Source organism: Corythoichthys intestinalis, chromosome 2 (assembly GCF_030265065.1).
Source record: "Corythoichthys intestinalis isolate RoL2023-P3 chromosome 2, ASM3026506v1, whole genome shotgun sequence".
In the NCBI taxonomy this organism is placed as follows: Eukaryota; Metazoa; Chordata; class Actinopteri; order Syngnathiformes; family Syngnathidae; genus Corythoichthys; species Corythoichthys intestinalis.
In genome coordinates this window covers 10,387,800-10,412,995 of record NC_080396.1, presented here as the reverse complement: position 1 = coordinate 10,412,995, position 25,196 = coordinate 10,387,800, and the positions used below count along the sequence as shown (strand labels likewise).

Here is a 25,196-nt window from a genome sequence, read left to right as displayed (position 1 = left end):
GCTAGGGCCAATTGTCCCAAAAAACTTTTAAACTTCACATAGTGTGACCTATGTTTTTTTTTTTTGGAGGGGAAAAAAAAAAAAAAACATGAAAATTATCACCAGTCACTTTGCCAAGTAACTAATTACTCTTACATTCAGGTAACTGAGTTACTAATGCAATTGCTTTTTGGGAGAAGTAATTTGGAACTGTAATTAATTACTTTTTTAAAGTAAGATTAACAACACTGGTGGCAGCTTTGTACTTTTTGTTGTTGTTTTTTTTTTTTACCTAGCGTTTTGACAGTTGCCATCATAATTTCGGAATCAAAGCACCGTATACCGGAACAGCGTTCCGGCTCTGAATCTCATACCGGAACTGCGTTCCGGCCCTGAATCTTATACCGGAACTGCGTTCCTGACCGTTCCTGCCCACTTTCACCCCTGGGTGTGACGGTACATGTAATAGTATTGAACCGTTTCGGTACTTGGTGCTCGGTTAGGAACGGACGCGTACCGAACGAGTTTCTGACGAAATATAACCCTTACTTTTCGAGGCTGTGAGTCGATCGGGTTACAGTTTCTTTGTGTAGATTATATTTACTCCGTCTTCTCTACAATAACTGAGGACCAAAACGACCCAGAAACGTCAAGGGCGCGACAACGTGGCCGCCGCGAGAACGCAGTGAAACACGGGCATTAGAGTCAATCAGCCAATGCACACCAGTCACAGTGCTGCCGAGCGTTAGATGCGTCCCAGAAGCGGCTCAACGCGACGCACGCGAAAAGAATGGCAGAGTTTATTATTTATAAGTACATTTTTTGTTTAATTTTCACACTACTTTCTGTAGGCGACAAAACTTTTGTCTTGCCAAAATTTGACCTTTATGTCTTCATTAAATGATAAATCTTTTTACAGTAAAACAAATATATTTTTGTACATTCAACATCATTTGGGAGGGCCTTAGCTTTCATATGAGAGGTGAACGAGAGGTCTTTACGGGGTTTTGTTATTTTTCTAATAACCAAAAATAGTCACTAGGATTCAAGATTATTCCTTGTCATATGCATGTACACCTGAGCACATCAGCGAGCCTGAAGACACCATCGTTCCTTGCAAGAATGTGCAATTTTTTAAAGCCACTTTTGTAAACAGCACACAACAACCTAGATTCCGTAAAAGAAAAAGACTAAATATAACACTATGCTGCAGAGGCAAGCCACACCTCCTCCCAGCTCATGGTCCACCTCAGCTGGATGAGTTGCACCAGATGTGTCATGCAGGAAAGTGTGTTGGTACAAATAGGATGATTAACAGAGTTAATTGAAGAATTTAACCGCGATACTGGGCTCACTCAGTGACTGGCTTGAAGACACGAAGGAGCAGATGGGACATAGACATAAAGACAGCGTGAGCTGCCCAGTCTGGCATCCATATTTTTCTGTGCACTGTCACGGCTTCAGCAGGAGACGACAACGTCGTTCCGCTGGAGCGGAATTGCAGCGGCTTGCTCTTCATGGCAAGTTATCACTGCCTGTAGCTCCGCCCCTAAACATTAATTATGCAGCTCAATGCAGCACTCTGAATCCTTGCTGCAGCTCTCCCACACTACCGGTTCCTCCTTCTCTGTCCATATATTATGACATCTCATCCATTTGAATTTGCTGCAATGCCTGATCTCACTATTAGATTTAACAGAGTAGAATTGGTCACATAAATCTTGGTTTGTTTTTAATTCCTGAAATGGCCCAAAATGGCCTTTTAGGTAGTTCATGCTCCGCCACTTCTCATTTCATTCAACGCGGTAAAGTCAACATAATCCTGCTGTAAATTATACACCATATCCTCTTTCTGGTGGGACTAACTAACTCTGCATCTATTTTTGCCTGTTCTTCAAGCATAATTCAGCTTTAGTGCAAATCAGTGGCAACCAAAGTGTGATGTCTTGTACTTAATACCGCTTAACAACATCTTTCCGGCAGTGCGCGTTAGACGCGGCAACCTCTAAAGGCGGCAAACACGACTGGACCCTGAGCAGAAAAAGTCCACACTAAGCGGTGTGATCCAGTCACATGAGCAGATAGAGGGAAACCAGAGAGGAGATATAATGAGGGGAAGCTCTCACGCGGTCCCGCCCCCGGGCAGGCAGTTGGATGCAAACGTGGCAGCTGATTATAGAAGCGGAAACAAGCTTCTCCGCCGTTTCCTCGAGCTTTGACATGATTATGATTCATTTCACATCAACACGCATGTGTTTGCGTGGCTGTATGTACTGTATGTGTAACAGTGTGTAGTAAGAAAGTGTTACTTGTCCTGCCAAAATTGGACTTAAAGGGACAGACAGCATCATTAGCACGTGCATCCCAGCGGAATGTTAATTGTTAATTAATTGAAAAAACACTGAATTTTACTTTTCCGATGAGTAATAGTGAAGAAAAGCATAAATAAAAGCTACAAATTCCTGGAAGTGCACCCCCCACCCCAGCATGAGGGCAGACATTTTATCAATGCTAGTAATATTTTAGAAAACACGAGTATCCTAAATTGCGCACACTCCCTCATGATAACATTAATACTCATTGCTATTTTTGAAGTATCGTAAGAGAGACAGCGAAAATGAAAAGTGGCATTTGGTAATTTACCACATGCGAAAAAAAAGGCCACATGCCAAAACATATTTTGCCACATGGCAAAAAAAATGCCACATGGCAAAAAAACGCTACGTGGCAAAATCTGTTTTGCCACATGGGGAAAAAAATGCCGCATGCCAAATACATTTTGCCACATACCCACAAAAATATCACATGGCAAAACCAATTTTGCCACATAGCAAAAAAATATGCCACATGCCAAAATCCATTTAGAAACATACCAAAAAAAAAGGCCAAATGGCAAAGTAAATGTCACATGAAATAATAAATTTTGCCACATGGCAAAATAAAATGCCACATGGAAAAAAAAATACCGCATGGCAAAAAAAATGCCACATGGGAAAAAAATGCCACATGCCAAAATACATTTTACCACACACCCAAAAAAAAATCACATGGCAAAACCAATTTTGCCACATGGCAAAAAAAATATCACATGCCAAAATCAATTTTTCCACATACCAAAAGAATTCCAAATGGCAAACAGAATGCCACATGGCAAAATCAATTTTGCCACAAGGCAAAAAAAAAATGCCACATGGAAAAATCAATTTCGCCACATGGCAAAAAAAATCCCACATGGCAAAAAAATGCCACATGGCAAAATCAATTTTGCCACACACCCAAAAAAATATCACATGCCAAAATCAATTTTTCCACATACCAAAAGAATTCCAAATGGCAAACAAAGTGCCACATGGCAAAATCAATTTTGCCACAAGGCAAAAAAAAAAAATGCCACATGGAAAAATCAATTTCACCACATGGCAAAAAAAATCCCACATGGCAAAAAAATGCCACATGGCAAAATCAATTTTACCACATGGCAAAAAATGCCACATGCCAAAATCCATTTTGCTACATAGCAAAAAAATGCCACAAGGCAAAATCAATTTTGCCACAAGGCAAAACAATGCCACTTGGAAAAATCAAATTCGCCTCATGGCAAAAAAAAAAAAATGCCACATGGCAAAAAAATGTCGCATGGCAAAAAAAATGCCACATGCCAAAATACATTTTACCATACACCCAAAAAAATATCACATGGCAAAACCAATTTTGCCCATGGCAAAAAAGAATTTAACATGCCAAAATCCTTTTTGCCACATACCAAAAAAATGCCAAATGGCAAACAAAATGCCACATGGCAAAATCTATTTTGCCACAAGGCAAAAGAAAATGCCACATGGAAAAAGCAATTTTGCCACATGGAAAAAAAAAATGCTACATGGCAAAAAAATGCCGCATGGCAAAATCCATTTTGCTACATGGCAAAAAAAAAAAACACATGGCAAACAAAATGCCACATGGCAAAATCTATTTTGCCACAAGGCAAAAGAAAATGCCACATGGCAAAATCCATTTTGCCACATGGCAAAAAATGCCACATGGCAAAATCCATTTCGCCACATACCAGAAAAAAAAATGCCGCATGCCAAAATCCCTTTTGCCACATGGCAAAAAAATGTCACATGCCAAAATCCATTTTGCCAAATTACATAAAAAATGCCACATGGGAAAATCAATTTTGCCACATGGCAAAAATAAATGCCACATGGCAAAATCAATTTTGCCACATAGCAAATACCACTTTTCGTTCACGGCCCTGCTGTATCAGACAGTATTGGATTTGGTCACAAAATCAGAAATCGATCCAGTAGTTACGTTTTTTTCAGTACCATAGCTGCTGTAAAAAACCCATCATGCATTTGGGCAGAACAGTTAAATGGCTACAGTATCATTTACTGAAAGCTCAACAAATACACTAGATGGCAATATTTAGTCACAATATACAAAGTCACATTTATCTTTTAAGAATTACAAGTCTTTCTATCAGTGGATCCCTCTCACAGAAAGAATGTTAATAATGTAAATGCCATCTTGAGGATTTATTGTCATAATAAACAAATACAGTACTTATGTACTGTATGTTGAATGTATATATTCGTACGAGTTTTATTCATTTTTCTCTTAATGCATTGCCAAAATGTATATGATCGGGAAACATTATCGGGAATGATTGGAATTGAATCGGGAGCAAAAAAAAGCAATCGGATCGGGAAATATCGGGATCGGCAGATACTCAAACTAAAACGATCGGGATCGGATCGGGAGCAAAAAAACATGATTGGAAAAACCCTAGACGTAACAATACAGTCACATGACTACACAAACACTTCCCTTCACGCGATCAGAAATTGGGATCGGAATCAGGTGAATAAGATCATGTTATATTTATTTACTTTAATCTTCATTTATTATGGGCTACAAAGCAAAAAAAATCTGATGTACAAGGATATTGGCAAAAGAAACAAAAATGTTATATGTTTTATACTACTAAGGCAGGCATCACAACACAGCCTGAAACGGCAGAAGCAGAAGTAAACATGATCAGTCGGAGAATGTTCTGGGAGCTGTTGCGGGGAAGTTAACACTCAGATAGCATCATGCAAAAGTGATGCTGTCGGCCGTATGGAAATATTTAACATGTGAAAGTGTTGTTTTTCTCTTAGATAGAATCTTAGAATAGATTGCCGAAGTATAGCATCCGATCCTCAAAATAAAGTGATTCAGACTTGGGTGCAAAAATATGTGATCGAGACATATTTAAGTTGGGTAGTAACTGGAGGTGTGAAAACGTATGGAAATGGTGATACAGTATATCGTGATACTTTGTATTCCAAAAACTTATCATTTGCTCCCGTGAAGAATCGATAAATCGTTTTAAAAAGGTGTCACTGTTTTAAAAAAGGGGACCAATAGGTTGCTACTAAAATTTTCCATTAGACTAGTGTCTATGTTAACTCATTGGCTGCCATTGACGGCACTAGATATCCAATTCATTTTGACTGGGAGGGCCTTCAAGGTCAAAATGGATCTGAGGTCTAGCACTGTCATTCACAGGCAGTCTTGGGGGGCATTTACAGGCCATTTACGGTTCATTTTAGGGCATTTATAGGTCACTTCCTGTTGATTTTTTGATTTTCCCAGTTCATCACCTATTCATTTAGTTAGGGATATACCGCGGTAACTTTTTGTTCAGCAACTAAAAATCAAAAGGAAGTGACCCGTTAAAGCCCCAAAATCAACAGGAAATGACCTGAAATGCCCCAAAGTTTACTCATTGGCTGAATATGTCGCGCCATAGATGTCCAATTTATTTAAGTAGGGTGGGTGACAGCCAATGAATGAATGTTCAGTTGCTGCCGCCCTGCTTGTTCAGACACATTGGGCGTCTACTCATGATAAACTCATTGAAATTCACAGCAGAACGATGAAAACAGCTCAGTTTTCTGTTTATTTGTTGTATTATAGAATATCGTATCCGACCCATGTATTGATAATTGTTGTATCGCCATGTCGTAATCCTTGTATCACAAATCATATCGTATTGTGAGGTACCAAAAGGTTCCCCCTCCCTAGTAGTAACGCGTTACATTTATTCATAGGTGGAGTTTGACTTTTGGGGCAGGGGGGGCACAATATGCTGATGACCCCAAAACGCAGTGTCAGCAATAAAATTAAGTTACAAGAATATTTATAATAATAAATTGAAAATGAGCGTTTTTTTGTTTCCCCATCATTCTTGAGGGGAATTCTAAATCAGGCTGCTTAGGACAGCTATACTTTTCGCCAAGATCGTCATCCATTGACTATGGTACGCCCGCCGGTGTCGTGCCAATGTAGTTACCCCAGTCAAAAATTGTATCCCCTGGGCGGAGCCATATAGAGGTAGATTTGTGCCTTCATTACTCGATCAAAAAAAAAAAAAAAAAAAAGTTGCTTCAATCAAAATATATATTTTCAATATAAAAATCTATCCAAAAATGTTTGAATGCAAAAATATATTTGAATCTCAAAAAAAGCTCCATTTGAAAGCTCCCAGAGTTCATCAACATTCTTGGGTTTCGTCTTCCATGTTTCCTCTTTCATCCTGTTCATGTCTGGTGACTGGGCTGGCCAGTCCTGGAGGATCTTGATTGAAGTATGCAATGTAGCACCAACCTGCTGCAGAATCTGTCCCTTTTTATGGTTAGGAACGTAAGAGGCAGCCAAGACTTGTTGATATCTCAGACTATTTAAATTGCCTTCCATCCTGCAGATCTCTCACATACCCCCATACTGGATGTAACCCCAGAGCATGACTTTGCCACCACCAAACTTCACTGTTTTGTGGCAAAAGGTGGATTTTTCAGATCAATCTTCCATTGCATTACACCACAGTCGCCGCAAATATTGCAGGAGACCTACTGGAGCCCGCATGGATCCGAGATTCACTCAGAAAACAGTGTAGTTTGGTGGTGGCAAAATCTTGGTCTGGGGTTACATCCAGTATGGGGGTGTGCCAGCGATCTGCAGGGTGGAAGGCAACATAAATAGTCTGAAATATAAACAAATCTTAGCTGCCTCTTACATTCCTAACCATAAAAAGGGACAAATTCTGCAGCAGGATGGTGCTCCATCGCATACTTCAATCTCTACCTCAAAGTTCCTTAAGGCAAAGAAGATCAAGATCCTCCAGGACTGGCCAGCCCAGTCACCAGACATGAACAGGATGGAAGAGGAAGCATGGAAGACGAAACCAAAGAATGTTGGTGAACTCTGGGAGGCATGCAAGACTGCTTTCTTTGATGTTCCTGATGACTTCATCAATAAATTGTATGAATCCTTGCCGAACCGCATGGATGCAGTCCTTCAAGCCCATGGAAGTCGTACAAAATATTAAAATTTGGATCTCACAGCACCACTACTTAATTCGCTTATATTATGTAACATATTTTTTGTATTTGAAGTACATTTTTTGTTCAATTTCACACTACTTTCTGTAGGCGACAAAACTTTTGTCTTGCCAAAATTTGACCTTTATGTCGTCATTACATGATAAATCTTTTTTCAGTGAAACAAATATATTTTTGTACGTTCAATATCATTTGGGAGGGTTTTAGCTTTCATATGAGCCATTTATGAAATTAATTGAATAATTAAAAGTCAGGTTATTAGCAATTGTTTCGACAAAATGGATAAGTGACAAGATTTTGTCAGGGACTGTAATAGAGTATAATTTTGTATAATAAAGAGTGCTGCCGTCAACATTACTCGCTCAGAGATAGGAAATGTTGGCTACTTTACCCATCTCTGTTTGGATCAGTAAACATTAATATATACTAGGCCGTTAACTAATTGGAAACCATTGACGGCGACAGACGTCCAATCCTTTTTGCAGTGATCATTTGCACCATGTTGTTTGGAAAGCTTCTGGAGCCAGTTCAATAATTTGTCTGTCCGTGTTTGCAAAGATGTCACCTCTGGAACAAAAGCAAACTGTCAGGCAGATGTTGCTAATGAGAAAAACATGGCCAGGGAAGGTGGGATCGTTCAGCTATAGTATTGGGTGAAAGTGTTACATGCTTACATAATACAGAGAGGGAGCGTAGGCTACTCCCTCTTACTGTATGACAATGCGCTAAGTGGAGAAAAAAACGAGGGGAATAAAAGAACATTGTGTTTTTGAAAATGGACCTGAGCGGTGCTTTTCGTGAGATTCCTGCAGCAGGGAGTCCGCGATGCTGTGCAGCTCTGCTGCTGCAGGGGTCTCTTCAGTGCATGGAACCGGATGGCGAGCGGAGCACGCAGCGGGGGCTGGGCACTGCAATGTACTGCAGTGCTCCGAGCTCCGCCATGCACACCCACTCTCAGCTCTGCCTTTGAACATGTCTCTATCGGTATACCTCCCGCATACATTGGCTTTATTCTATCTCGCCTTTCTGCTTTAACCTCTCTCACATTGCTTATTTCCCCCTTGTTTTGTAACATGTTCTAAACACCCGAAGAAGCGGCATCATTTGTATTCTGCATTGAAGCATCCTTGCCTACTGTCCCATTTGTGCATGGGGAATATTATTTGGGCATGGCTACAGGGACAGTATGTGAGTAGTGGTTTCCTTGCTTCACTTCAAAATCTTTAATTTATGAAAAATGCTATGGAATGGTGACCATGTCAAAAAACGAAATTACTGCACTAATATAATTTTACATGCAGAAAACCAATTTGGCACTTAAATCTGGCTGGTTTTTTTTTTTTTTTTTACTATTTATTTCTCTTTTTTTCATCAATTCTGGTTGTGACGTCACAACCAGAATTGATGATAATGCCTAGCGTTCCAGTGCTAGCTAGTATGTTGACATGTTGACAGAATGACAGTCACAGAACATAGCATGCTAGCAGAAGTCTCCACCTCATTCCGGTTGTGACATCATCTTCTGTGTGGAGATTATTTTAGTGGATGGGGCAAAGGAAGGTGAGAAAGGAAGAGTAATTAGGATCTAATTTTAAAATTAAGCCTTTTCTATGACTTTTTTTGTTGTTGTTGTGTTTGTGTACAAAATATGGTCTGCTATCATTGTAAAGTCACTTGCAGCAGTATTTCATAGCACCTTTAAAGCAGGTACAGTGGTAACATATAGAATTTCCTGAGTTTCGGTGTTGTAAGTGGTAAGTGCAAGTGTTGTTTTTGGCAGCGCTTTAAATGTTCGTCTCAGTCTTCATCTTGAGGACGATAATACTTAATAGGCTTAGTCATATTTTAGTCATTTTATAATGTGTCTTCGTCTAGTTTTTCCTGACGAAAACTCGGAATAATCTCGTCGAGTCGACGTTTACTCAATGTTTTCGTCTGTAAAATTCAAAAGTTTTACTCCAAAAATAAATAAACGTTTCCAACTGTTTCGAATGAACATTGACAAACGAGCGCATACTGTAGCGTCTACAAGGACAACGCCAACTTGGTGATAATACACACTTATTTTCAATTAATTGTACCCACCTGGACGCCATGGATTATATGTAAAAAAATAAGATGTACGAGAGATTAAGAGGACGCTCGCCGTTAGCATTAGCCTAATGCTAACGCGAACGTGAATGCTATGCTAATGCTACAAGTTACATTTGGTGTGTGATGATCACTCTGCGCAGACCTACGAAGGCTAAAGCAACATTGCATATTCCCTCTAACCATGATAAGAAAACAATTCTTACCGTGTGTGTTTCAAAACAAGCAATAGGCAGACAAGGACATTGGTGAGTTGGTGGGGGGGGGGGGGTGTCACATGAGTGACACAACCAAACACTGCTATGATGCAGGCTAACTACGCATAAAAATGTTACACAATGTGAACATATGACGGAAATTACAGGTATGTCGCATTTTTGTCTCTTCAGACAAAAACTGGCATTCGTCTCATTATGTTTTCGTCTCCCAAGACACATTTTTAGCTCGTTATTGTCTCGTCATCGTGATGAAAACATTGTTCGTCAACAAATTATTTTCGTTATCGTCATTGTTGACGAAAACAACACTGGTGTGGTCAATGTGAAAACAGATCATTTTTAGAGCAGCTCCCTTAATGGCAGGTGACTGTGTGCCGGATCCGGCGTCAGCTCGCCAGATTCACATAGCAATCATACTTGATGAACGTCAGTGCGCCAGATGCAGCTGGGATCATTAATCTAACAGTCCGGATGATAAGTTACGCACTGTTCCAGGGCGGACCATGCACACTGAACGTGCTCAAAATCTGAAATTTTAACGTTGGACGTGTGACGTCACAACAGCGCAAACCCTAAAGGCAGGCATCTGCGCAGACTAAACACGCAGGAGAGGGGACACAGCATCTCGGCGGATGGCAAATCTTTAAGGTATTGAAGTTTTGAAGTCCCTGCTTGACTGTTAAACAAGTTATTCAAATCGAGCGTTAAAAATTCAAGTGATCTGCCATGTCTCAAAGTTAAGTAATTCAAAGTTGGCTGCAGAACAACACATGAAAGGAGAAAGCATTTACTCAGCATTGCAGTAAATTTTTCAATGTCGGAATACTGTTAGGGCCGCTGCCTCCTGAGCCGAGCTCCTCATCCTTGTGTATGTTTATCACTGCCTTGATTGCAGGATTGGAGAGATGGTTGAGCATGGGACCAGGTGTCAGTGACCAGCAGCTTACTTAAACCGGTCCTTGGCTTCACACCATCGCCAAATCAACAACTCAACTACACAAGTTTGTGACTCCAGCATTCAGCTAACAAATAATCCTGATACTGAGCTCATTTTTGTTTTTTTCCCTTAGATCCTGTACTTGCTTGCTCTGAACCTGTTCTATCACCGAACTGCCCACCGGATTCTTCGGACACTATCTGCCACATCCTCTAATCATCAATCAACTCTTGTTACCATTACCAGTTTGCCTCCTGTCTCTCTGCACTTAGGTTCCACGTTACCCTAGAACCTTAACAAATACAATACGTTGTTTACAGTCTAAAAATGGGTCATCTTTAATGTGGAGTTGCTTGTTCCAATTAATATATTTTGTGAGAAAACAATTATGTAATGTTATGGTGCATTAATATATCAGTATCATAAATGGCAAGAAAAAGAAGTGTTGTTATTGCTGCTTTTAATAGACAAAAGTCATTTGCATTATAAAGCCATTTCAGTATGATACATTGAACAAAATCGACTGTTTTGATACAAATCTGGCCCAGATTGGTTAACGTGTGCCATATTTGGGCCATACGTTAATGTCGTTTCTGCTACTTTGGACCAGTTCTGCCCAAAACTGTTTGCTGATCTGGCAAGTGAATCCATACTCAGTTTGCCAATTGTTTAAAAAGACACTGGGGGGATCCATTTTACGAATTTGGGCCAAAATTTGCAGTACATCTGGTCCATGTCCGCTCCAGTTATATTTTGTTATAAAAGGCTGAAGCTAAAAACTATTCACATACAATTGTATTGTGATGACTCTTTTTGCTCTGATGTAAAAGGTTTTGTGTCCTCAACTGGAGCCGATCTGGCTGACTTCACCCTGACCTCGCCATTATTTTTTGAGATGCGCTACTCCTGTCAAACAGTCTGGGACAAAATGTGACCAAACGCACTCTCCTTCATGTTGCTCTGGAAAATATGACGCATTTATTGAGCATAGAATAATCACTTTTGCGCAAAAGTTTGTGAAAAACAACGTTTTGGCTGCTTTAGGTTGAGCATGTTTACAACTATCTCGCACTCGGTTACTATCTTTACAAAGGAACTATTAAATGCATGGGATCGGTGAGGGTACTCATTGCCATTTTCCATTAGCGTGCTGATTTTTATGATCATTGTGATGTGCGCTAGCTGCATCCTGCGGAGATACCTCTCCGCTTCTTTTCAACCATGACATTAAGTCGAGATTTATATCCCTGCAGATGTCAAATCGGTAAGAGCTGCAGTCATTATGTGTTTGACATATTTTGTCAAGAGTTTGCGCGCGACTTTACACGCACAAAACACAATTAGCTGTAAGGTATTACAATGTGCAAAGTTCAATAGATTTTGCTGCAGTGTATATTTTTTTATAATTGAAGAACATGTGTGAGAAGGTTCTCGAATATTCAGGAGACAAAAACAGGTCATGCTGTTTTCAAGCTGGATGCACCAATTGCAACTATGCGGGTACATGTTGTGTGATCTAGAAAAGGAGAGAGGTACATGAATAATTTAATGTTTTGTCCACGTGAAAGATGGATGTGCTGAGGCAACTGAAGTTTCATGCTGGTTAAAAATGGTTTGTTGGAACTGGTTCTCCTGAATTCATTTCTCATAGTTATTCTAGATAAAATTGTAAGTGTTGGTTACACAATGATCTGTCCATGGTGCTGAAATTTATCCTGGTTTTATGATCTGGTCTCATCCCTTCCAGATAAGGCATCGCTAAATAATTCAATCTCATAGGGTGGATATGGATGTAAACTGAATTAACCCGAATCTCAACAACTAAACCCTGAACCTGCAAAACACACAATTCTTGCAGTTCTGCAGCAGGACAAGGTCTGAACAAAATCACACAGTGCCCACTGCTGGACAGTGTCAAATCTTCATGATGACATGGTCATGACTAGCCATGAAGGTCAGATTTACAAAGAAATCCAAGAAAAGCAATAAGTACGCCCAAATGCTTTCTAAAGAAGAGTGAAAATTCAGGTCTGGAAAACTCTGCATTCTTATGTTAACAATCGTTTAGTGTTAAGTTAAACCAATCATGGAATTTGTTACCGAAAAGATCCGAGAAGAACATGCAGGTCTACAGTCAGTATCATGTTAAACTTTACTGTAATCTAAGCAAGCTTTAAACGAGCTCAAGATTTAATAGGATACTGCAGCACTAGAGAACCGTGTGCACCAAAACTTGCCTAGAAGGGAGTCCCATCCTAACCTTCCCCCTCCCTCTGATAATGTATACTGCAATATTAAATTATGAAGTTTAAAAAGTGCAAAACCATACAGCCATCAAGAAGAATCAGTCCAGCTGCTTACCTTTTTGTGCTGCCTGCTTTCCACTGGACACAGCTCTTCTCCACAGACACCAGTACACTTTGAGATAGAGAAAAAAAACAATCAATGTCCGCTTACTTTCTCTTCTTCCCACTTTGACAGAATGAGTCCTAAAAGACACACCTTAGCTCTGCCTCGCTGTTAACTACACACAGAGAGAGCGCACCCCGAGACCGGAGCACCCAAATTGATAGAGATCTGCTCAAGGGGGGAGGGATACAAACTACACACACTGCAGTTTTTTTTTTTTTCTTCCTCTTGCCCACTCGCTCTGCTGCTTTTTTCCCCTGCTGTCTTTGCCTGCACTGCCTCCTGATTGGCCGAGCTGCTCTTCAATAACATAAGCTCTGTTCATTAGTTGGAAGGGGGCACCTCCCGCCCAGCTCATCTCTTTCTTCCCCTTTTTCCCTTGGCGCGTGTGTGGAAGAATGCTGAGCTCTGCAATTTTATGAGCAAGGAAAAAGCAACGGAGATCAAGTGGGCTGAATGAGTGGGTTTACGCGGGACAAGCGCGTGCAACGTGCAGAAACAGGGCCGATTCGGATGTCAAGCGGCACCAGCCGCAGCATGAGGAGGGAGATTTCCCAGCGCTCGCTCACTGCAGCTATAAACTCTGCTGCAGTGTGCAACCTGATTGCCAGGCAAGGAGGAGGAGGAGGTGGGTGGGGGGCTGCAGTAAAGCCGAAATAGTCATCCAGCGAGCCTGGCTGCCAGCGGTGAATGCCTTCTCCCCATGAATTATTTACTGAAGGTGCCCCACAGTAGAGTGGGCGTGTCACTACCAGTAAAGATTGCTCACTCACACTAGGGTTTACAACCGTGGTCCTCAATTAGCGGACCGCGGTCCACGACCGGACCATAGCACACCTCTCTGCGGACCCATTGACGAACGAAAAAACGGAGAAAAAAAAAACTTTTTTTCAACATACAGAGGGGCAAATAAGTATTTAGTCAACCACCAATTGTGCAAGTTCTACTTGAAAAGATTAGAGAGGCCTGTAATTGTCAACATGGGTAAACCTCAACCATGAGAGACAGAATGTGGAAAAAAAAAAAAAAAACAGAAAATCTCATTGTTTGATTTTTAACGAATTTATTTCCATCTTAGAGTGGAAAATAAGTATTTGGTCACCTACAAACAAGCAAGATTTCTTCTAACGAGGTCTAACGAGGCTCCACTCGTTACCTGTATTAATGGCACCTGTTTTAACTCATTATCGGCATAAAAGACACCTGTCCACAACCTCATTCAGTCACACTCCAAACTCCACGATGGCCAAGACCACAGGTGTCAAACCGATTCCAGAAAGGGCCAAGTGGGTGCAGGTTTGCTTTCCAACCAATGAAGAGGACACCTTTTCACCAATTAGATCTTTTACATGTGTAATCATTCAAACTTTGTCAGGTGCTGCTTGTTTCAGCAGGAAGTTCATTGGTTAACCCTTGAGAGTCGAAGGACGCGCCGGCGCGTCCTCAGCGCACATCGTCTTTGAAGCGCCCTCACGTTTTAAACACGTCACCCACATGCCGTTGGTTGGTCTCGTTTTAAAGTGCGGAAGTTGCGGTTTACTCTCGTTATTATTTGAAGTCAATCGACCAATTAAAACGTGAGATATTGTCATTTAAGTTTTATAGTTTTATTGTCCTCTCAAAAAAACATTAAAACGCTGCATGGATCATTTGTTTGTGTCTATATTTCCATCATTTCTTGTCCTTTTTCAAAACGGAAGCGCCATGAAAAAAACACAAATCAAACGAACCCTTTCGAAGTCACAGTGGACGCACTAAATGCGTTTTTTAAATAAATATAACTGCCATGCGAGGTTCCACCGAACGCGAGGGAGGAGTGTTCTGAAGCAGCGAGGTGGCGAGCCGACGGCCGTTTGGATCGAGCAGCAACTTTGTGTGACTTTGAGAATGAACGGAAAACTAAATTTAGCGCAAGCAATTGTGCTATTTGATCAACTTGAGGAAGAGGATGGTCCAAATTCGTCATCATCGTCTTCTTCGGAAGAGTCCTCAAGTGAAGATAGTGACGTATTTGAACACGTGGGTGACGCCATCGACGAGCAGAGGTAAGCAAACTCACTTTTTTTTTTTAGGCTGGAAAAAGTTTCTTTTGAAAGTTTCTTTTGATATTGCAAAACAAAGTTAATTTTGATGCAATATAAGTGTGTGTTTGTGTATATAATAATAAACTGTGCATATCAGATCAAAGTCGTACGTGAACTGTGTGTATCCAAGGCAGGAATTTATAATTGTGGTGATCTTCTTTCTATATGAAGATTAGGGATATAGCACATATTCAGCTATGGTATTCTTTCTATTGTCATACATATAGATTTCCAATATTATTTATTGCTGTATATATTTTTATTTTATACTTTATTATTTTCATAAATACTGACTTTTTTTCATGTACATTTATAGTGACAATGAAAGTAAAGTGAAATGAAAATGGAAGGGTGGAAAGAAGACCAACACCCCATGGAAGTGTGGGCTGTGTGATGTCGCCCTGTTTTGAATTCCAGGACGAAACTGCTTTTCGGAGTGGCATGCCTGAAAAAAATTTAACTTGTTTATTGTAAATATTTTTGAAAATACTTTTTTTCCCCCCAATGTTATATATATATACATTTTTCCCACAATCAGTCTTCTCAATTTGTGTATATAAATGTGTGTTCAAGAAGCTTGATTGTGTGTACATAGTTTTCATCAGGTGATGGGCCGCAATACCTAAACTCATAAAGAGATGGCCTCTAAACACTTTTTGTGTTAGATGGTATATATTTTTTCACTGTTCGGTCTGCTGTATATAACCTGTTTTGACTAGAGCATGTATAAAGGCAAAAAACGCCTATGCTATACGTGTTGTTTATGTTGAATTGTCAAATATAAGACTATTTATTCTAAATTTTTTTGGTTGAATGTTCATCCTAACATGTTGAATAAATATTACAAAGTTTCAAAACGGTTCGTTACGCATGTTTGGTTGTCAATTGGACATCAAAATTAAAAAATGTTGACAAAACGATTGTGGAATTTTTGGTCTTTTTGGGCCCAAAATGATGATTTATAATTGGTCAGTGACGGAAACAACAGTTTGGACATGAAGTTCAAGGTGTCACAAAAAAAGGGACCAAACCAGGCCATCGTAAACAATTCTTTCTTTGAAATATAAAGGCAACTTCAAAGGCATGCAAAATCAGACAAAATAGGCCCAGACCTTAAAGGGTTAAACTCTCTGCGCGTTATCGGTTGGAACAAAATCCAGCACCCACTTGGCCCTTTCTGGAATCGGTTTGACACCTGCGGCCAAGACCAAAGAGCTGTCAAAGGACACCAGAGACAAAATTGTAGACCTGCACCAGGCTTGGAAGACTGAATCTGCAATAGGTAAAACGCTTGGTGTAAAGAAATCAACTGTTGGAGCAATTATTAGAAAATGGAAGACATACAAAACCACTGATAATCTCCCTCGATCTGGGGCTCCATGCAAGATCTCACCCCGTGGCGTCAAAATGATAACAAGAACGGTGAGCAAAACTCCCAGAACCAGACATGGGGACCTAGTGAATGACCTACAGAGATCTGGGACCACAGTAACATAGGTTACTATTAGTAACACAATGCGCAACGTCCAGGCCCGTCTGCGGTTCGCTAGAGAGCATTTGGATGATCCAGAAGAGGACTGGGAGAATGTGTTATGGTCAGATGAAACCAAAATATAACTTTTTGGTAGAAACACAGGTTCTCGTGTTTGGGGATGAAAGAATACTGAATTGCATCCGAAGAACACCATACCCACTGTGAAGCATCGGGGTGGAAACATCATGCTTTGGGGCGGTTTTTCTGCAAAGCAACCAGGACGGCTGATCTGTGTAAAAGAAAGAACGAATGGGGCCGTGTATCGAGAGATTTTGAGTGAAAATCTCCTTCCATCAGCAAGGGCATTGAAGATGAGACAGAGCTGGGTCTTTCAGCATGACAATGATCCCAAACACACAGCCAGGGCAACAAAGGAGTGGCTTCTAAAGAAGCATTTCAAGGTCCTGGAGTGGACCCAGCCTGTCTCCAGATCTCAACCCCATAGAAAATCTCGGGAGGGAGTTGAAAGTCCGTGTTGTCCAACGACAGCCCAAAAACATCACTGCTCTAGAGGAGATCTGCATGGAGGAATGGGCCAAAATACCAGCAACAGTATGTGAAAAGCTTGTGAAGAGTTACTGAAAACATTTGGCCTCCGTTATTGCCAACAAAAGGTACATAACAAAGTATTGAGATGAACTTTTGGTAATGACCAAATACTTATTTTCCACCATGATTTGCAAATAAATTCTTTAAAAAAAAAAAAGTGATTTTCTGCGGGTTTTTTTTTTTTTTTCATATTCTGTCTCTTATGGTTGAGGTTTACCCATGTTGACAATTACAGGCCGCTCTAATATTTTCAAATGGGAGAACTTGCACAATTAGTGGTTGACTAAATACTTATTTGCCCCACTGTATTTGAGAGAAAAAGCATGTTATTTTGCCTCATTCAAATCTTAATATCTGAACATTTAAATATGTAAACTAAAGTGCAATCACATTCGTAAATGAGTGGCTTCTGGTTCTTGAAATGTACATTAACAAATCTATTGTGATAAAACAACAAAATTGCAATAACTGCATTAGCCATCAAAGTGAAATCTAACTAACTGTAGTCTTGAAAAAAATTTGAATAGGGAAAAACACTGCAATAAAAAAATTGCAAACTGGTGAAACTTGGGAGAACCTGAGATCAACAATGGCGGGCTACTAGTTTATTTTTTGATTGAAAATTTTACAAATTTTATTAAAACGAAAACATTAAGAGGGGTTTTAATATAAAATTTCTATAACTTGTACTAACATTTATCTTTTAAGAACTACAAGTCTTTCTATCAATGGATTGCTTTAACAAAATGTTAATAATGTTAATACCATCTTGTTGATTTATTGTTATAATAAACAAATACAGTACTTATGTACCGTGTGTTGAATGTATATGGCGGAAAACGCTCAGGTGACTTGAAGTTCCTCTCTGAGACCCCCAATTTGGCCAAACTCTAAATTGTCCGATATGCATGTGGGATAGATCAGTGGAAAGCTTAAAATCTCAATTTTCTGGGGGAAGAAAAATTTTGAGCAGGAGGCCATTTTTAAAAAAACAAACAAAAAATCCCGAACTGGAGGTGAGAGCACGCAAGAGCAGAATTACGGACGCCATGACTTTAATGAGATATTATCACGTACTTACCTTGTTTCAATCCAAAAAACTCATGTTGCATGTATCACCGAGTGTCAAGACACAGCTGTGAATGGCCACAGCTGGATTTTTGGGGGGATTTTATGGGTGAAACATGGTAATATAACAAGGGTCGCGATGCAGAAATCGCAGACATCAAGGAGTGGTCGAGATGTTTTTTTTCATATACAGTGGGGAGAACAAGTATTTGATACACTGCTGATTTTGCTGGTTTTCCCACTTGCAAAGCATGTAGAGGTCTGTAATTTGTATCATAAGTTCTCTTCAACTGTGAGGGACGGAATCTAATACAAAAAAACAGAAAATAACGTTGTATGATTTTTAAATGATAAATTTGCATTTAATTGCATGAAATAAGTATTTGATACATCACAAAAATCAAACTTAATATTTGGTACAGAAATCTTTGTTTGCTATTACAGATACCAAACGTTTCCTGTAGTCCTTGACAAGGTTTGCACACACTGCAGCAGGGATTTTGGCCCACTCCTCCATGCAGATCTTCTCCAGAGCCTCCAGGTTTCGGGGCTGCTGCCGGGCAAAACGGACTTTCAGCTCCCTCCATAGATTTTCTATCGGCTTCAGATCTGGTGACTGGCTAGGCCACTCCAGGACCTTAAGATGCTCCTTACGGAGCCACTCTTTAGTTGCCTTGGCTGTGTGCTTTGGGTCATTGTCATGCTGGAAGACCCAGCCACGACCCATCTTCAGGGCTCTCACTGAAGGAGGGAGGTTGTCAGCCAAGATCTGGCGATCCATAGCCCCATCCATCCTCCCCTCAATACGGTGCAGTTGTCCTGTACCCTTGGCAGAGAAGCAGCCCCAAAAAATGATGTTTCCTCCTCCATGTTTCACGGTTGGGATGGTGTTCTTGGGGTTGTACTCATCCTTCTTTTTCCTCCAAACACGACGAGCCAAGTTTAGACCAAAAAGTTCCATTTTGGTCTCATCCGACCACATGACCTTCTCCCATTGCTCCTCTGGATCATCCAGATGGTCAGTGGCAAACGTCAGACGTGTCTGGACATGCACTGGCTTTAGCAGCGGAACCTTGCGTGCGCTGTAGGATTTTAATCCATGACGGTGTAATGTGTTTCCGATGGTTTTCTTCGAGACTGTGGTTCCAGCTCTCTTCAGGTCATTGACCAGGTCCTACCGTGTAGTTCTGGGCTGATACCTCACCTTCCTCATGATCAGTGATGCCCCACGAGGTGAGATCTTGCATGGAGCCCCAGAACGAGGCAGATTGACCATCAACTTGAACTTCTTCCATTTTCTATTAATGGCTCCAGCAGTTGTTACCTTCTCACCAAGCTGCTTGCTTATTTTCCTGTAGCCAATCCCAGTCTTGTGCAGGTCTATTTTTTATCCTTGATGTCCTTACACAGCTCTTTGGTCTTGGCCATTGTGGAGAGGTTGGAGTTTGTTTGAGCGTGTGAACAGGTGTCTTTTATACAGGTAACAAGTTCAAACTGGTGCAGTTACTTCCGGTAATGAGTGGAGAACAGGAGGGGTTCTTAAAAAAGAACTAAGAGCCGAAATATTTACTAGTTGGTAATGTATCAAATACTTATTTTATGCAGTTAAATACAAATTTATTATTTTAAAATTATACAATGTGATTTTCTGGATGTTTGTATTAGATTCCGTCCCTCACAGTTGAAGAGAATTTATGATACAAATTACAGACCTCTACATGGCTTGCATGTGGGAAAACCAGCAAAATCGGCAGTGTATCAAATACTTGTTCTCCCCACTGTATTTACCCTTTTAAACGTTATTTTTCAATTTTTCTTTGTTTGGATCGATTATTTATCATCAATCATATCGGAGAAAATGCGACGGTAACAAAAAAAAAAATACAATTAAGCGATAGTTATGAAGTGGATATCCGTGACTTTTTTACAGACACCATTTTTTTCATTGTGACGTCATTTGTTTAAAAGTTTAACATATGCAAGTGAATAATTTTTTAAAAGTCGTTTTCTTTTTTAAACGGACTATTAGATATCAATTAATGATTCTAAGCTAAAAATGACAGACATTTTGAATAATAAATATAATTAATTACCTTCATTTTATGGCTGGGTTTAAACAAAAGCGGTTGCGCGATGTCTGTAAACTGGGGTTCTCAGGGTAAAATGGACAAATTGAAAATAGTTTGGGGGCTTATGGTGCCATGAATCTGCTATGGCAGCATATAGACATATTGTTCTATCAAACGCAACAGTTGTTTCGGCTTAAAATACAGCAGTTTCTTTTAAAGAGGGGTGCAAGAGCAGAAACTGCTTTTTCAGTCTTTTCTGTGTTTTCCGCCATATATCCATCTTGTGTCTTATCTTTCCATTCCAAGAATAATTTACAGAAAAATATGGCATATTTTCTAGATGGTTTGAATTGCGGTTAATTACAATTAATTTTTAAGCTGTAATTAAGTTTGACAGCCCTAATAAAAATAAAACAGAAATCCGATTTTTTTTTTTTTTTTCTGTTTTATGAAGTACACAGAGTGTGGTTGATCATAACGCATCCACTCTGTTAAAGCTATGCAGTATATTAAAGAAATGAAATTGAACCATTTCAAAAGGTTTATTTGTAAAATCCTAGATTTCTCATTAAGTGTCCAAAGTCATGTTAAATATTATGCGTACCCTGTACTCCCGAAGCACCCCCAACAAGACTCCCCGAGGGATACAGTCGAATGCCTTCTCCAAATCCGCAAAACACAGGTCGACCGGTTGGACGAAGAATACTAATCAAACATTTAAACTGGGAAGACTGTCTGCGAATGCTAATTTTTCAGTGTCACTGACCGCAGAGGGCATCCAATCCAATTTCACTGGGAATAATTGCTGCCAGCTGCTTCCAGTCTAAATGAATTGGACATCTAGCACCGTGAACAGCAGTCAATGAATTAAATGAGTGCCCTACAAACAGTTAAGAGCCCTCGTTCGCGACCCCGCCCCTTTTTCTTGACTCCAATCTGGTGCCGCCATTGTGTCCTGGCAGCATGAAAGTACAATGCTCAGGGAGATCAATAATGGATCATACCTCAGCCATCTGCAGCAGCTACAATAAGCAGTTAAATGATGCCCACACACGGATGTGGATGCAATGTTTGTTCACTGAACAATGGAAGCTGCCTGCTAAATCAATGCGCAAATAAAGAGACACCTGATATTTGGGCTCAGAGTGAGCTAGTCAAAAACAAAACCACCACAGACATAAATTGGACATTTAATCACTATCATTAAATACACCATCGCAACCCATAAAATCCAATAGAATAGCCGTAGCAAACATTTTCCCTTGAAGAAAACAATTCTGTCTCAACCTAAACTTGACAAAAATGGAGATGTGATGCAACTCTTGCACTGATTCCATCAAGGTTCGCATAGGGACGGTAGGGACAAAACACTAGCAACGTTTCAGGATGCTCAAATAGTCCCAACTTTTAAGCAACCTTATTTGAATTATATAACGTGTTCAGTTATAGGCCTATAGGTCATTTACAGTGCCCTCCATAATTATTGAATTTATAATAATTATGTGTTTTTTAGCTTCTAATATTAGTTTCTTCTAAATAATATGGAACCTTAATGGAAAAAAAGAGAAAAATCCAACCTTCAATACAAGTGCATTTATTCATTGGGGAAAAAATCCCACATAAAGAAATAATTATTTGACATCAAATAATGTGTCACAATTACGAGCACCTCTGGTGTTAATACTTTGTACAACCCCCTTTTGCCAACAAAACAGCACCTAATCTTCACCTATAATCTTTGCAGAATCTCTCTAAATCATCCAGAGACCTGGGTCCTCTCCTCTGTAGCTCACCCCACAGGTTTTCAATGGGGTTGAGGTCTGGGGACTGAGATGGCCATGGGAGGAGCTTGATTTTGTGTCTGGTGAACCATTTCTGTGTAGATTTGGCCATATGTTTAGGGTCATTGTCTTGCTGAAAGACCCAGTGATGACCCAGCTTCAGCTTTCGGGCAGAGGGCAACTGATTTTGATTTAAAATGTCCTGGTATTTCAAAGCATTCATGATGCCATGCACCCTAACAAGGTTCCCAGGGCCTTTGGAAGCGAAACAGCCCCACAGCATCACTGACCCACCCCCATACTTCACAGTGGGTATGAGGTGCTTTTCAGCATGAGCATCTTTCGTGGCACGCCAGACCCACTTAGAGTGTTTGTTACTAAAAAGCTCAATCTTGGTCTCATCTGACCAAAGCACACGGTCCCAGTTGAAGCCCCAATACAGCTTGGCGAACTCCAGACGTTTGCGTTTATGATTGTGAGTGAGGAAAGGTTTTCTCCGTGCATGCCTCCCAAACAGCTTGTTGGCGTGTAAACAGCACTTCATACCCACTGTAAAGTATGGGGGTGGGTCAGTGATGCTGTGGGGCTGTTTCGCTTCCGAAGGCCCTGGGAACCTTGTTAGGGTGCATGGCATCATGAATGCTTTGAAATACCAGGACATTTTAAATCTAAATCTGTTGCCCTCTGCCCGAAAGCTGAAGATGGGTCGTCACTCGGTCTTTCAGCAAGACAATGACCCTAAACATATGCTAAATCAACACAGAAATGGTTCATCAGACACAAAATGAAACTCCTCCCATTGCCATCTCAGTCCCCAGACCTCAACCCCATAGAAAACCTGTGGGGTGAGCTGAAGACGAGAGTACAGAGGAGAGGACCCAGGTCTTTGGATGATTTAGAGATATTCTGCAAAGAGGAATGGGTGAAGATCCCTCTTTTTCTTTTCCCATCTTGTGAAACATTATAGGAGAAGATTAGGTGCTGTTTTGTTGGCAAAAGGGTGTTGTACAAAGTATTAACACCAGGGGTGCTAATAATTGTGACACACATTATTTGATGTCAATTAATTATTTCTTTATGTGGGATTTTTTTCCCCACTGAATAAATGCCCTTGTATTGAAGGTTGGATTTTTCTCTTTTTTTCCATTAAGGTCTTATATTATTTAGGGGGAAAAAAATCTCTTTTTTTTCCATTAAGGTCCCATATTATTTAGAAAAAAAATAGAAGCTAAAAAACACATAATTATTATAAATCCAATAATTATGGAGGGCACTGTAACGTGTTCAGTTATAGGCCTATAGGTCATTTAGATTGTCTTCCTATATGTTGTAACAATAGAATTGACCCAAACATTAAGTGAATAATTTTCAAACTTACACTAACCCCCTTATAACTTGCTGAATGAACCAGTCCATGTTTGCTTCTGAAAGTCCGACCTGCATCACAGTTTAGTATTACCATTAAACTGTGAACTTGCTAACCTGAGTAGGAAGCTGCTTCAGGAGAAGTGTCCTCCTGTATGTGTATTCTACTATGTTAACGGTAATTAAACTGAGAAATATAGTAAACTCTGCTTAGCTGGAAGAAATATAGTGAACCAAGGTTTACACCCTTCTCCCCAGTTTTCCTTTTTATTTCGCTTATGTGGTCCTAAAGCAGCCCAAAGGAGCTTTCATTTTTTTGTTGAGTTCGGCTGTGCTTTTGGACAAAAGTAGTGTTTTTCCCTGAAGGAAGGCTCAATTTTTATTTATTTTTGTTATTCACTAAGACATTTTTTTACACACACACACACACACACACACACACACATATATATATTTAATTTAGACAATTTTGAGTGGTATTAAGACAAATGTTTATTTTTTTGCATTCCTGGATAGTGAAGAGATGATTAACAATTTTGTTTTTCTTTGTATGTTAATATTAGGGCTGTCACAATTATCACGTTAACAGGTGGTAAATATTTTTTTTAATTAATCACGTTAAAATATTTGACGCATTTAACGCACATGCCCCGCTCAAACAGATTAAAATGACAGCAGTGTCATTACCACTTGTTACTTGTGTTTTTTGGTATTTTGTCGCCCTCTGCTGGCGCTTGGGTACGACTGATTTTGTGGGTTTAAGCAACATGAGCATTGTGTAGTTATTGACTTCAACAATGGCGAGCTATTAGTTTATTTTCTGATTGAAAATTTTACAAACTACGAAAACATTGAGGGGTTTTAATACAAAATTTCTCTAACTTATACTAACATTGGTCTTTTAAGAACTACAAGTCTTTCTATCCATGGATCGCTTTAACAGAATGTTAATAATGTTAATGCCATTTTGTTGATTTGTTATAACAAATACAGTACTTATGTACAGTATGATGAATGCATATATCCGTCTTGTGTCTTATCTTTCCATTCCAACAATAATTTACAGAAAAATATGGCATATTTTATAATGGTTTGAATTGCGATGAATTACAAATTATTAATTTTTAAGCTGTGATTAACTCGATTAAACATTTTAATCGTTTGACAGCCCTAGTTAATATAAAAATTTGTGTTCAAATATTTCAATTTAAATTTGCTAAGAAAATCCAGACATTCTGGAAGTTTTCAAAATTTGAAAACAAAGGTTTGAATCGAAAGGTTTATCACCTGAACCAATACATATGCACTGCAAAAACCTCTCCTTAAAACTGAGAAAAAAAAAAAAAAAAAAAAATTCCCTTGTTTTCAGTGTAGATCTACTAGAAATAATGGAAATGATCTGCCAGTGCTTCAGTTAAATTTTACTCATATTTCTTGAAATAAGAAAAATACCTAACTGAAAATAAGACACTTATTTTAGGCAAAAAAAAAACTTCTATATTTAATCTTAAAAAAAACTTTTTGTCGGAAATGTTCTTAATTCAAGAATGGATATTGTTCAAAACATTTGAAAGCATTTTTTCTTGATTTGGTGAAAAATTACGACTTTGATTTTTGGGCTAATAAAAAAAAAAGGTAATATTTACTAGAAGTCATTGGAAGAATCTGACACATTAATCTATTATCTAGCCTTTAAAACTCAAAGCAAAAAGAAAATTATT

At 39.5% G+C, this 25,196-nt stretch overlaps 1 protein-coding gene across 2 annotated transcripts in view; it reads right to left on the bottom strand.

Moving 5' to 3' along the window:
- Positions 1 to 13,275, bottom strand: part of LOC130912138 (synaptotagmin-2-like) — a 250,785-nt gene extending 237,510 nt beyond the window's left edge. The window contains exons 1-2 of one of the 2 annotated variants that reach the window (XM_057830001.1): positions 13,119 to 13,275; positions 12,978 to 13,034 (exon numbers count right to left, since the gene is read on the bottom strand). The gene's annotated coding sequence lies outside the window, so the exon portion shown is untranslated. The remainder of the gene's footprint in view (positions 1 to 12,977; positions 13,035 to 13,118) is intronic. The other variant, XM_057830003.1, reaches the window with a different exon arrangement.
- Positions 13,276 to 25,196: the final 11,921 nt, after the last annotated feature.